Here is a 9,168-nt window from a genome sequence, read left to right as displayed (position 1 = left end):
ACCCAGCTTTGAATGCCGACCTCCAGGTCCTGTGCTCTTTCTTTTGCACCACAGTGATGGGAACTGTCTCTGGTCACACACAAACATGAACACAAACATGCACATTGCTGCACATACGGACACTCAAAAGCTGTTCTTTGTTGCCTTCTTGACCCAGGGGGTGCTTTCTACCGAGGAAGCAGTGATTGCTAATGATATTCTTGGTGCCTGTGATACTTAGATCACTTTATCAATCAAATGCGGCATTTAGTGGCAGCCCTGCCACCTGTCTCTTTCCATCAGTGTCAGAGAGTATTTCACTGCAGGCCACAGGTGCCAGCTGTCAGTCTGAAACAAACTGGGGTCTGCCCCAGGATAAGAATGCTTAGGGAATCACTTGAGTTTGAATTTCTCATCTGACAGCCACTTCTGAGTTTTGGGACTCAAAAAGGAAAAATAAACAAATTATAGATGGGTAAAGAAACATGTGGCTGTTTATGAGGTGTCAGGCTGGCTGTTACTGGTGTTTCATTAATCACCCTGTCCTTTTCTTCTCTTCCATTGTCCTGGGTATCATGTACAGTGTATTGAAATATAGATGAAGTTAATAGGAATGTTCTTAATTGGGCCATTTATCAAAGTGCTAATACTATGACAATGGTTTTTCCCTTAAGCTAGTAGCTGTTCCCCACTGTTAGTGTTTTGACTTGAGAGTTTGAGAAGGAAGAGAAAGGATAAGGAAACCGAGCTCACAGTTTTACATCCCCTGCAGCACCAGACAGTATATTAAGTCCTTTACATATGTATGCACTATGCCATTTAATCCTACCAATATACCTGTGAAGTGGACATTATTATCCCCATTTCACAGATAAGACAACTGTTAAACAGAGTTTAAGTAATTTGTCCCTGAAACCAACTAGTTAATAGAAGTCAAAGTTGGGATTTAAACATCAAATCCTGTATTTTCTCCCCTTTATCATCCTTGTCATCAAGCATTACCGTTATCACCTATCTGAAGCTGCACTAATAGCCAACCGTTGTCAACATGCTGTAATGTAGTAAGAGACAATACCAGAGAGTCGATTGGCAGTTACCAGGGACTGGAGGGTTTGGTGAAATGTTGGTCAAAAGATAAAGAATTCTAGTTAGGAGGAAGAAGTTCAAGATATTTATGACTCTATGAGCATGGCAGCTATAATAAATAACAATGGATTGTATTCTTGAAAAATTGCTAAGAGAATAGATTTTAAGTGTTCTCAAAACAAGAAATGATAAGTATGTGAGGTAATGACTATGTTAATCAGCTCCATGGAGCCATTCTACTGTGTATACATATTTCAGAATATCATATTGTACACAATATATATAATTTTTATTTCTTAATTAAAAATTAATTTAGGCCGGGCACGGCGGCTCACGCCTATAATCCCAGCACTTTGGGAGGCTGAGGTGGGTGGATCACCAAAGGTTAGGAGTTCGAGACAAGCCTGACCAATATGGTGAAACCTTGCCTCTACTGAAAAAATACAAAAATTAGCAGGGTGTGATGGCGTGTGCCTGTAGTCCCAGCTACCCAGGAAGGCTGAGACAGGAGAATTGCTTGAACCTGGGAGGCAGAGGTTGCAGTGAGTTGAGATCATGCCACTGCACTCCAGCCTGGGTGACAGAGAGACTCTGTCTCAAAAAAAAAAAAAAAAATTTAATTAAAAAAATCTCATGCCCTGCAAATCAAAAAGAATTAAAAAACAATTTACATTTTTATCATGGGTCTTGACACCTGGCCATAAAGGACTAAAATGCATGCTGTATACCAATCCATCTGAAGAGATTCTTATTCCATTCATCTCCAAGTCTGCTCATATCCAAATGTCTCATCTTTTTTTTTTTCTTGTTTTTTAGACGGAGTCTCACTCTGTCGCCCAGACTGGAGTGCAGAGGCAACATCTCAGCTCACTGCAACCTCCTCCTCCCGGGTTCAAGAGTTTCTCCCACCTCAGCCTCCTGAGTAGCTGAGATTACAGGCACCCACCATCATGCCCAGCTAATTTTTGTATTTTTGTAGAGGTGAGATTTCACCATGTTGGCCAGGCTGGTCTTGAATTCCTGAACTGACCTCAGGTGATCCACCTGCCTCAGCTTCCCACAGTGCTGGGATTACAGGCATAAGCCATCACACCCAGCCAAAATGTCTCATCTTCAGTGCTCCAGATTCGGTAGAACTCTTCCTTCAAAGCTCATTATTATCAGGTCTTTTCCTTTCTTTTCTCACTCCTCTTAATTGACAGATCCAGGTTTTTCTCCAAGTATCCTGTGGCTCCTTTTAGTGTAAACCAATGTAACCTTTTTGCTTTTCCAGTTCTGTTACTTTACCTTCTAACTTATAGTTGTTGAGATAGCAGACCTTTAATAATAGATTTCCTGTACTCACACTTTGGCTCCAACACATTCTAGATGTGTGAGCCTGGGCAAGTTATTTGACCAGCCTGAGCCGCAGTATTCTCTTGGGCAAAGAAGATGTACTAACATCTGCATCATTTGGGCTAATTTGAAGATTAAATAAATTAATACACATAAAACACTTAAAACCTAATATAATAAGTACTAAAAACATTAATGGGCTGGGCACAGTGGCTCACGCCTGTAATCCCTGCACTTTGGGAGGCCGAGGTGGGGAGATCACAAGTCAGGAGTTTGAGACCAGCATGGCCAATATGGTGAAACCCTGTCTCTACTAAAAATTCAGAAAAAATTAGCCAGGCGTAATGTTTTTAGTGCATGCCTGTAATCCTAGCTTCTCGGGAGGCATTCAAAAAAATTAGCCGGGTGTGGTGGCACATGCCTGTAATCCTCACTACTCAGGAGGCTGAGGCAGGAGAAGTGCTTGAACTCAGAAGGCAGAGGTTGCAGTGAGCTGAGATTGCATCACTGCGCTCCAGCCTGGGCAACAGAGCAAGACTCCATCTCAAAATAAATAAATAAATAAATAAATAAATAAAACCCACAAATCATTAGCTAGTGTTATTACAATTGTTATTATCCTGATCATTTCATGAGGAGTGTTTTAGTCTATTTTGTGTTGTTATAGCTGAATACCAGAGACTGGTGGTTTATAAAGAAAAGACATTTTTTTTTTTGGCTCACAACTCTGGAGGCTGAGAAGTCCAAGGTTAAGAAACTGCAGCTGATGAAGGCCTTTGTGTGGCATCATCCCGTGTCAGAAGGCAGAGGAGCAAAAGGGTATAAGAAAGCAGGAGAACAAGAGAGAGCCAAACTGACTTTTATAACAAACCCACTCTCGAGATAACTAACATACTCTCATGATAATATTAATCAGTTCATAAGGGCACAGCCCTCATAACCTAACCACATCTTATTATGCCTGATCTCCCGCACTGTTATATTGGAGATTAAGTTTCCAATGCATGAACTTTTGAAGATACATTTAAATCATAGCAAGCAGCCATGTACAGGAACCCAGCAAGTAGGCACATTTTCCTTACAAGGTAAAGGGCGAGGAAACTATGGATAGTAATTTTGTGGGAACTTCTGTCACAGTTATAATTATATTGCTATTAATCATTGATATTATTTAAATAATTATAATTACATTGCCATTCATATTTAGTGATCATTAAAAGTTTAATGACATCACTATAGTACTAAGGTTTTTCTGAATGCCTCTATACTCAATGTCTCATACATTCAATGCCTCTATGTTCAAAGTCTCATACAGTACCTAGCATTGCCTACATTTTATCATTTAATCCTTATAATAATTCAATTAATTGATGAAAAAAGCCAAGCTATACTATAGGAGGTGAAGTAGCTTTTTTGAAGACAATGTTTCACAACCTATTTCATATTATTAGCATACTTAGAAAATGAAAATATATGTATTGTACATTGGGGTAAAATGTAGCAGAAGTAAAAGGCTTCCTAGGGCAGAGAAGGTCACCCATTATTAGCACAATGGCAAAAAATGCTCAGATCTACTGGAGAGTTCGGGGAGGATACTCAAGTCTGTCTTATGTCAAAGTCCATGCTCCTGGTGGGTAGCTTCTATTGGACCAACCTTCCCACAGATAGCAAATTCTGCATAATATATTATATATGTAATACAGTATTATACATATATACACACACACACATGAACTATATGAAGATAATGGAGACTGAACAAAAGCAAACCAAAATTGGAGGGGAGTCAATACTTGAAAGAGAGATATGGCAGTGGATGAGTTTTGTTTGTATATTATTTATCTATCATCTATGTATGTATGTATCTATCTGTCATCTACCTACCTACCTAATCAATCAGTCATGTGGGCTAAAACTCTCAATCTTTCTGGCAAGAGGAATCTGAAAACAGAATTTGGGGCAACTTGAGAAGTTGAAAAGTAGGGAAGAGGGAATTCTAGAAAGGACAACACAATAGTAGAAGCCCCCAATTCTTCATATAAACTCTTGTCAAATCTCTGGCTGACCCCTGAACTATGCAAGTATGAAGGCTCAAAGTATTGAACAGAGATTTCAGTGGCTGCCCATTGCAATGGAGGCAGAATTTGGAGTTTCAATAAAGTCAAGTGTCTGCTAAAATAAACAAATAACAATGACAGAAACAAATTTCAGAGGAACAAAACAGAACACAGAAACTATGATGTACAACAGGCAGGATACATACCAAAATTCCTAGACACAGACATATGAAAAAAAGGAAAATGTGAAGTTACTTAAGGTAATAAATGAAGGCAACCCCAGGATGATCCAAATGTTAGAATTAGCAGACAAGGATTTAAAAGCAGGTGTTACAATTATGTTCAACCATGTAGAATACAACGTGTTCATAATGAGTCATCATAGTCTATGTTCTTCATGAACATTCCATAATGCCTCCTAGATTTTTCTTAGTGTGTTTTCCGCATAACAGATTTAAAAAGTGAAGGACAGAAAAGTGTCTTGCCTAAATTGTTTGTACAGCTATGATAGAGTTGAGGACAAAGTCCAGGTAGTCTTACTCCCTCAGTCGATTTTCCATAGAGGTTAGGAGCTCAGATGCCATAGTGTATCTGTCTTGGTTTGAATCACTTACTAGCTGTATTAATATGTTTAACTAATCTAAGCTTCCTTTTCCTTAAGTAATTGCTATGAGAATTATACATGCTATTGCATATAAAATGCTTGACAAAAGTGTTTGACACATAGTGCCCAATAACATTTTTTGTTACAATAACTTGTCATCATTATCATGCCATCATATATCCATATGTGGAATTCTGCTTTATTGGTGAAATTTAATTACTATGTTAATTAGTGAAAAGGGAAGAATCTACCCTGGGAGTCTGTTTCTTCATGTATTTATTTAAAATTCAGTAAGCATCTATTTTGTACAAGAAGCTGTGCTTGACCTAGGAGAAACATAGGCATATATAAGACATAATGGTTGTTATCAATGGACCATAACAACTAATTTTAAAAATTAAATAATTTGCATAGAAGAGGAACCAATAAACTCCAGAACTATATTTTTCTAATTTTTCATAGTTGGTATAGATGAGACAATTAAACTTTCACAGGTGTAATAATCCCTTTAATGTCAGTAATAAGTAATCATCCAGTTCCTCTTTGGGAGTTGTTCAACCCTACAGTAAGTGGAAGCAAGTTATACAGCCACTCCTCTGAAAACATGTACACACCAACACAATTTTGAACTCAAATGTAGGGATTTACTGACTCTCAAACCCTATTTACAGACTCTCCATGGCAGACACCTCTACTTTTACTAATGCAAAACTGGCTCCTTCAAAGTTACCCACTTTACTGTAAAGCAGCCCCTTTATTGTCAAATAATTCACAGGTGAGGAAAAAGCTTCCTCAGAGCTGAAATTTGCATCTTTGAACCTTCCACCTGTTCAGTGGTCCTCCTTCTGTCCTGCAGAGGGCAGCCTGCACCATTCTGCATGACCACAGCCCTGCAAGTATTTGAAGATAGTTTGTTCCGCCTTGGCCCTCTCTGGGCTGAATGTCTCCATTTCTTTCCGTGGCTATTCATTTCTCATGAGATGCAGACCCTTTATCAGCCTGATTGCCTTCCTCTAATTGTGCACTAGCTGTGTGAGGTGTTTCCTTTAGTCACACAGTAATATATACTTACTGTAAATTAAGATCAAACCAAAACCCAAACAAAGGAAAAATTATATGGTTTTGTATGGGGGGGAATTAAATGTGTATATGTGCATTACTTAGGCAAATCACATTCTTATGAACGGTGGTGGTTAAAGGTTTGCAGATGCCATTCCAGACAGTGACTAGGCATGTGCTGTGCATTTATCTGTATACACACGTGCTTTTTTCATTCAAATTGCACTGTTCTCTAGCTTTTAAAAGCTTAATCTATGATAGACATTGTTTTACCTTAAGCTATTGGGTCATATGGCATCAAAAATAGAGAGTCGAGAACAGAACACAACATCATTTTAATTATTTAGCTTAGAATCAGGGCTGTTGTTACAGTCATAATTGTTTTATTTGTTCAACAAATAGGTATTGAAGACGTACTGTGTTAAGTGCTCCAATAAGAACATACAGTGTGAAGATATGAACCTCACCCTCAGGAAACTCATTATCTAGTGGCAAAGACAGATAATCTGACAAAAAATGTGGTAAATTTATGATTGTACTGAATTTGTCTCCAACTTCTGGTCATATTTTCTTCTCCTTTTCTTGTCTTTGTAAACTAACCTTTAGCGTATCTTTTTGAAGTTAGGCTAATGTTTAAATACATGATCTTTTGTCTTCACAAAGACATGCTTTTGAAGATGTAAGAGCCGTGCAAAAAAAGAAAAAGAAAAAAAGAAAAAGAAAAAGAAAAAAAGAGTGTAAGTCTCACCATATAGATAGTGGCCCAAGTGAACAAACACATACCGAGAGCTTTTCTAGATACCAGTGGTTTTCTTTGTTTCTGATTTTGGGTACAAAAAATAAGCCACATCAACAAATAGGTAGAAGTTAAGTTTACAGATAAATTTCTACTTGTTTTCAAGAAGAATTAATATCAGTTAGAACTGTCTACAAATGAAGATTTTAAGAACCACTGAGGTCTGTGTCATTGGATACATTCAAGCAGAGTTTGTAAAACCATGTTAATACTACCAAATGGAGTAACTGGCATGGAGTAGACATTCAGTAAATATTTGTAGAAGGGATGGAAGGAGAGAAGGGAGAGGACAAAGGACAAGGGACAAGAGGGAAGGAAGAGAGAACTTTTAGTCATTCATTCAAAAATATTTATTGAACATCAACTCTGTGCCTCGTTCTGTGTTAGTACCAGGATGACAATGGTAAGAACATAGAGATAATCCCTTCCATTCATAGGATTTACAGTGTAATGGGGAAGACAAACACCAAGTAAAAACATCATACTGACATGCAACTGCAAACGATGATAGATTCTGGAAGGGAAAAGCCTGAAGAGCTGTGAAAGCATGTGCAGAGGGCGGAACTAGCCTGAGGGTTGAGGGATGGCTTCTCTCACGATTTAAGGCTTCTGCGGAGCTGGCTAGTGGAGTGTCCAAGCATAAGTGCAGATTGTATGTCCAGAGCGTTGTGCCGGGGACCCTCAAGGAATACAAGAAAGACCAGTGTTCCTGAAGCCCAGGAGAGGAGGTGGATGGTGAGATAAGATGGGGCTGGAGATGTGACCAGGGACCAGCTCAGGCAGAGCCTTGAAGACCACAGTGAGGAAGTTTTCACCATAGGAGGATTAGGGAGCCCTGAGGAGCTACAGGCAGGAGCAATTTTCTGTGATTTGCTTTTTAAAATATCACTGTGGCTACTTTGTAGAGAGTCACCTGAAGGGGTGGATGTGCGGGAACCAGTTCAAGTGCGATAGTACAGTTCAGATGTGACAGGGTGGGAGCATGAAGGGAGGTGGATGGATCAGGGAGATATATGAGGTAAAATGGGTAGAGCATTGTGATGAAGCATGGATAGGAAACTGAGGGTGCATGCGGATGGAAGGTGTCAGGGGTGACTCTTACAAATATTTACATTCCCCCGGGTGACTGGTGGTGGTCACTGGGGTAAGAAATGCTGGATTGCAAACAGCCAGTCTGTGGAAGAAAAATCCTGATTCCTCTTAGAAGCATGTTGATTTTCATGCACTTTGAGTCATAGGCAAAGTGTTAGGTGTTGTGCATATTTTATTTCATTTAATTATCATAACCACCTTGCAAGTTAGATAACATTTTTCTCATATTATAGTTGAGGATATTGAGGTACATAGAAATGAGGTTAATGGCCCAAAGTAATATAGCTAGTTAAGGCAGACACTGAATTTGAAACCAGATCTAGCTGATCTCCCAAGTCTTTTCTGTTTCTACTGTACTTTTCTTGATGAGAGTTTAATTTAATTAAATGTTTGCCAAGTAGTTATATGGTTGATAAATGTGAAGACCATTTTCCAAATGGTATTTCGAATCATTAAAAAAAAAATTAATGCAAATAGGGTTGTGCTGTCCCCAATCTCCTTCTCAATCTTCCTAGAGATTTAAATAGTCGGAGATTGATACTCCTATCTTAATCAAAGTAAGTTTTCATGCCAAAAGCAATATAGTCTCAGTAGTTCAAAAGTTACTGCTTATGTAACCATAATAAAATAATCTTATGAAATTCATCAGCCACTAAACAGACTAGTTATAGCATATCTCCAAAATGTGTGGCTGGCCGAACCAGCTGGAACGTTGAGACAGAACTGTATATAATTTTCCTCCTTTGGCCAGCAGCTCTGGGAAACTGAATGTAGCCATCACATAGGGTGATGGCACGTTATAACAATGATGCGGTCGTATGGACTCTGAGAATATTGGACATTTTAAGGGCAGTTCAGCAAAGCCCCTTGTTTTATGGACAAGGGTCATAGAACCTGGCAGGAAAGATGTCAAGAGTAGCGTAGGGCTGGTAATAGATTTGGGCCAGGAACCCAGGTTTCCAGTCTGTGTCTCTTCCTATTCTGCCAGCAAACTTCTGTGATTCACAGATAGAGAGATGGGGAGGGAGATATGTGGAAGTATGGATGGACATTCAAGGAATGATAGATGGGCAAATGTCTTCCCTTTAGCTACTATGGCATTGATGCTTTACTTGTATTTTTTCTTCATTTAATTCTTGCAACAATCTAGTGATATGGTT

Source organism: Macaca thibetana, chromosome 6, assembly GCF_024542745.1.
Source record: "Macaca thibetana thibetana isolate TM-01 chromosome 6, ASM2454274v1, whole genome shotgun sequence".
NCBI classification, from domain to species: Eukaryota; Metazoa; Chordata; class Mammalia; order Primates; family Cercopithecidae; genus Macaca; species Macaca thibetana.
Note: the sequence above shows the minus strand (reverse complement) of the source record.